The 6,332-nt window shown below is 44.1% G+C and overlaps 1 long non-coding RNA gene across 1 annotated transcript; it reads left to right on the top strand.

Moving 5' to 3' along the window:
* The first annotated feature begins 542 nt into the window (after positions 1 to 542).
* LOC140711369 (uncharacterized) lies at positions 543 to 3,944 on the top strand. Its single transcript, XR_012092546.1, has 2 exons — positions 543 to 2,801; positions 2,922 to 3,944. It is a non-coding gene; the product is annotated as an uncharacterized lncRNA (long non-coding RNA).
* The last annotated feature ends 2,388 nt before the right edge of the window (positions 3,945 to 6,332 follow it).

Genomic DNA, 6,332 nt, shown 5'->3' with positions numbered 1-6,332 from the left:
GAACTAACCTGACCCCTCTCCCTCAAAAATCACCCAACTCCCCATACTATTAAAACTAACTACCACTACCCCATCAGAACTTGAAACCCATAGAACTAACCCTACTTCTATTATTAAACCCACCAAAAGACCCCCTAAAACCCCAAACCCTGAACCCCATGTCTCAGGGTACTCCTCAATAGCTATCGCTGTAGTATAACCAAAAACAATTATTATACCCCCCCAAATAAATTAAAAACAACATCAGACCTATATAAGTCCCCCCAAAACCTAAAACTACCATACAACCAACCACACCACTAACAATCAATGCTAGCCCCCCATAAATAGGAGAGGGCTTAGAAGAAAATCCAACAAATCCCATAACCAACAATACACTCAACGCAAATAAAATATATGTCATTGCTCTTGCATGGACTACAGCCATAACCAATGATATGAAAAACCACCGTTGTACTTCAACTACAAAAGCACTAATGACCCCAATACGTAAATCCAACCCAATTATAAAAATAATTAACCACTCCCTCATTGACCTGCCAACCCCATCCAACATTTCCATATGATGAAACTTCGGCTCACTCCTCGCATTCTGCCTAATTCTACAGATCATCACAGGCCTATTCTTAGCAATACATTACTCACCAGACACCTCTTCTGCCTTCTCTTCAATCGCACACATCACCCGAGACGTAAACCACGGCTGAATCATTCGCTACCTCCACGCCAACGGCGCCTCCATATTTTTCATCTGCCTCTTTCTACACGTAGGCCGAGGTCTTTACTATGGCTCATTCCTTCTCCTAAAAACCTGGAACACTGGCATTATACTTCTATTCTTGACTATAGCAACAGCCTTTATAGGCTACGTACTTCCATGAGGCCAAATATCATTCTGAGGAGCAACAGTGATCACAAACCTATTATCAGCAATCCCATACATCGGGACCGACCTCGTCCAATGAATCTGAGGTGGGTACTCCCATTGGCAACCCCACCCTTTCACGATTCTTCACCCTACACTTTATTCTACCTTTCATTATCACCGCTCTTACAATAGTCCATCTGCTATTCCTACACGAAACAGGATCAAACAACCCCTGCGGAATCTCATCAGACTCAGACAAAATCCCCTTCCACCCCTACTACACAATTAAGGATATCCTAGGCCTAGTCCTCCTCCTCTTCATCCTAACAACACTAACACTACTCTCACCCAACCTCCTAAACGACCCAGACAACTACATCCCAGCCGACCCACTAAATACCCCTCCACACATCAAACCAGAGTGATACTTCCTATTTGCATACGCAATTCTACGATCTGTTCCTAATAAACTAGGGGGCGTACTAGCACTCTTCCTTTCAATCCTCATCCTATCTATTATCCCCACACTTCATAATTCCAAACAACAAAGCATAATATTCCCGCCCCCACTTAGCCAATTCCTGTTCTGATTCCTAATTACAACCCTATTAACCCTCACCTGGATCGGAAGTCAGCCAGTAAGCCAACCCTTCATTTTTATTGGTCAACTAGCATCCACAATATACTTCACCACAGTTCTAATCCTGATACCACTAACCTCCCTAATCGAAAATAACCTACTCAAATGAACTTGCCCTTGTAGTATAAACTAATACACTAGTCTTGTAAACTAGAGATGAGACTCATAACCCCTAGGACAGCTCAGAAAGAAAGCACTCGACTTCACCACCAACACCCAAAACTGGCATTCTAGCTTAAACTACTTTCTGTCTTTTATATTGTACAAACCCTACAGTACAACTCAAGCACCTTTACATAAATATGCTATGTAATTCGTGCATTACTGCTAGCCAACATGAATAATATATAGTACTATATCTGCTTAACTGTACATAACACATACTATCATATCCGCACCCACAGCCTCCAAAAAGCATACCCACAAACAGAGATCTCACATACAACCCAACCACGAAACACCATAACCCGCCCACTCCACCCACAACACACCAACACAGACAGCAAGACCGTCCTCCGTACATAATACATTACCTTATTTGTCGTACAATAGTACATACCTACTACAAACCTTCCTCCCCACCACGGATGACCCCCCTCACTTAGAACTCTCTTACTCACCATCCTCCGTGAAATCAATATCCCGCACAAGCAGTGTTACCCTCCTCGCTCCGGGCCCACGACCCGTGGGGGTAGCTAAGAATGAGCTGTATCCGGCATCTGGTTCTTACCTCAGGGCCATGCCAACTAAAACCGTCCACACGTTCCTCTTAAATAAGACATCTCGATGGATCACGGGTCTATCACCCTATTAACCAGTCACTGGAGCTTCCCATGCATTTGGTATTTTTTATCTCTGGTCTGCACGCAACACCATCGCAACATGCTGACTCCCACCACATCCCGCCCTGAATGCGCCTGCCTTTGATTCCTAGTCCATGCCATTATTAATCGCACCTACGTTCAATATTCCAGCCCCCGCATGACTACTAGCGATGTGTTATTTAATTCATGCTTGTAAGACATACAACAACCAACCCACAACACTACAAAAAAATTCAAAACCTTAACCAAACCCCCCCCCCCCCTTGACCTTCACATAACCACCCTTTGCCAAACCCCGAAAACAAAGTCCTGCTCCCCCGGCCAAAGCTTGTATTTCCATCTTTTAGGTATGCATGCCCTAACTACTAACCCCTCAACTAACCTTCGCTTACCCTACCAACCACCCTTTGCCAAACCCCGAAAACAAAGTCCTGCTCCCCCGGCCAAAGCTTGTATTTCCATCTTTTAGGTATGCATGCCCTAACTACTAACCCTCAACTAACCTTCGCTTACCCTACCAACCACCCTTTGCCAAACCCCGAAAACAAAGTCCTGCTCCCCGGCCAAAGCTTGTATTTCCATCTTTTAGGTATGCATGCCCTAACTACTAACCCCTCAACTAACCTTCGCTTACCCTACCAACCACCCCCCCCCCCACAACCCCAAAGATGCCACCTACATTCACACCCACCTTCTCGTCTACGTAGCTTAAACCTACCCCAAAGCAAGACACTGAAAATGCCTAGATGGATTCACACATCCCATAGACAAATAGGTTTGGTCCTGGCCTTTCTATTGACCTTTAGCAAGATTACACATGCAAGCCTCCCCGCCCCAGTGAAGACGCCCTACAAATCACTATGACTAAGAGGAGTGAGTATCAAGCACGCACATGCAGCTCAAAACACTTTGCTCAGCCACACCCCCCACGGGAAACAGCAGTGACAAACCTTTAGTAATAAACGAAAGTTTAACTAAGCTATGCTACACCAAGGGTTGGTCAATTTCGTGCCAGCCACCGCGGCCACACGATTAACCCGAGCCAATAGAGACCGGCGTAGAGAGTGTTTTAGACCCAGCCTAATTAAAGCTAAACCCCACCTAAACTGTAAAATCCTAGCTAACATAAAATAAACTACGAAAGTGGCTTTAAAACCTCTGAATACACAACAGCTAAGACCCAAACTGGGATTAGATACCCCACTATGCTTAGCCCTAAACCTCAGTAGTTAAACCAACAAAACTACTCGCCAGAATACTACAAGCAACCGCTTGAAACTCAAAGGACTTGGCGGTGCTTCACCCCCCTAGAGGAGCCTGTCCCATAATCGATAAACCCCGATCCACCCCACCCTCTCTTGCTCAGCCTATATACCGCCATCTTCAGCAAACCCTGATAAAGGTCACAAAGTGAGCGCAAGTACCCCTTTTCGCAAAAACGTTAGGTCAAGGTGTAGCCTATGAGACGGAAAAAGATGGGCTACATTTTCTATCCTAGAAAACCCACGATAACTCTCATGAAACCTAAGAGTCCAAGGAGGATTTAGCAGTAAATTAAGAATAGAGTGCTTAATTGAACAAGGCCATAAAGCACGCACACACCGCCCGTCACTCCCCTCAAATATACTTAAGGACTATATTAACTAAACACCCTAATACCTATATAGAGGGGATAAGTCGTAACACGGTAAGTGTACCGGAAGGTGCACTTGGATAAATCAAGGTATAGCTTAACGCAAAGCATCCGGCCTACACCCGGAAGATCTCAGTACAATTTGACTACCTTGAGCCAACACTAGCCCCAAACATAACTAACACTAATACCAAACAACCATACACTAAACCATTCACCCACATAAAGTATAGGTGATAGAAATTCTAACTCGGCGCTATAGACACAGTACCGTAAGGGAAAGAATAATACCACCCAAGCATAAAATAGCAAGAACTAACTTCTGTACCTTTTGCATAATGAATTAACTAGAAATAGTTTCGCAAAGAGAACTAAAGCCAAACCCCCCGAAATCAGACGAGCTACCCAAAAACAGCTAAAAGAGCGCACCCGTCTATGTAGCAAAATAGTGGGAAGATTTATGGGTAGAGGTGACAAGCCTACCGAGCCTGATGATAGCTGGTTATCCAAGATAGAATTTTAGTTCAACCTTGAGCTTACCTACAGAACCTCTTAATCCTTTTGTAAGCTCAATTGCTAGTCTAAAGAGGGACAGCTCTTTAGACACTAGGAAAAAACCTTATATAGAGAGTAAAAAGCATAACCACCATAGTTGGCCCAAAAGCAGCCATCAATTAAGAAAGCGTTCAAGCTCAACATCAACTACCCAAAAAATACCAAACATAAAACTGAACTCCTCATCTCACATTGGATCAATCTATCATTTCATAGAAGCAATAATGTTAGTATAAGTAACATGAACATTTTCTCCACCGCATAAGCCTAAGTCAGACCGAAAACCTCACCGACACTTAACAGTCCAATATCAACAAACACAAACAAGCTGACATTACTTCCACTGTTAATCCAACACAGGCATGCCTCAAGGAAGGTTATAAAAAGTAAAAGGAACTCGGCAAAACTAACCCCGCCTGTTTACCAAAAACATCACCTCTAGCATTACTAGTATTAGAGGCACCGCCTGCCCAGTGACACACGTTTAACGGCCGCGGTACCCTGACCGTGCAAAGGTAGCATAATCACTTGTTCTCTAATTAGGGACTCGCATGAATGGCATCACGAGGGTTTAACTGTCTCTTACTTTCAACCAGTGAAATTGGCCTGTCCGTGAAGAGACGGACATGAACTAATAAGACGAGAAGACCCTGCGGAGCTTCAATTTACTAGTACAACTAAAAACCACACAAACCCACAGGTCTTTAAACCCCCATGCCTGTACTAAAAATTTTGGTTGGGGTGACCTCGGAGCACAGTCAAACCTCCGAACAATCCATGCTAAGACTACACAAGCCAAAGCAAACCAATACTTGCAATTGACCCAATAACTTGATCAACGGAACAAGTTACCCCAGGGATAACAGCGCAATTCTATTCTAGAGTCCATATCAACAATAGAGTTTACGACCTCGATGTTGGATCAGGACATCCTAATGGTGCAGCAGCTATCAAGGGTTCGTTTGTTCAACGATTAAAGTCCTACGTGATCTGAGTTCAGACCGGAGCAATCCAGGTCGGTTTCTATCTATTCAACATTTCTCCCTGTACGAAAGGACAAGAGAAATAGGGCCCACTTCACAATAGCGCCCCCCTCCCCATAAATGATCTAATCTTAATTTAACAAAACATTACAAATCCCACCCAAGAACAGGGTTTGTTAAGATGGCAGAGCCCGGCAATTGCATAAAATTTAAAATTTTAAAACCAGAGGTTCAACCCCTCTTCTTAACACTATGACTACAGCAAACCTTATACTCCTTGTTGCATCTACACTAACCGCCATAGCATTCCTTACACTTGTTGAACGAAAATTGTTAGGTTATATACAACTACGCAAAGGACCCAACATTGTAGGCCCTTACGGACTACTACAACCCTTCGCTGATGCAATAAAACTCTTCACCAAAGAGCCTCTAAAACCCTCAACATCCACCACTACTCTCTACACCATCGCACCCGCCCTAGCCTTCTCCATTGCCCTCCTCCTATGAACCCCCCTTCCCATACCTAACCCTCTAATCAATTTCAACCTAGGACTCCTGTTCATCCTAGCCATATCCAGCCTAACCGTCCACTCCATCCTATGATCAGGATGGGCATCAAACTCAAACTACGCCCTAATTGGAGCCCTACGAGCCGTCGCTCAAACAATTTCATATGAGGTTACCCTCGCTATTATCCTACTATCAGTCTTACTAACAAGCGGCTCATTTAACCTTAACATACTCATTACAACACAAGAGCACATCTGACTCCTCTTGCCATCATGACCCCTAGCCATAATATGATTCACCTCCACACTAGCAGAGA

Source organism: Chlorocebus sabaeus, unplaced genomic scaffold, assembly GCF_047675955.1.
Source record: "Chlorocebus sabaeus isolate Y175 unplaced genomic scaffold, mChlSab1.0.hap1 unalloc_scaffold_804, whole genome shotgun sequence".
Lineage (NCBI taxonomy): Eukaryota > Metazoa > Chordata > Mammalia > Primates > Cercopithecidae > Chlorocebus > Chlorocebus sabaeus.
The sequence above is the reverse complement of the archived record's forward strand: the minus strand, read 5'-3'. Positions and strand labels throughout refer to the sequence as shown.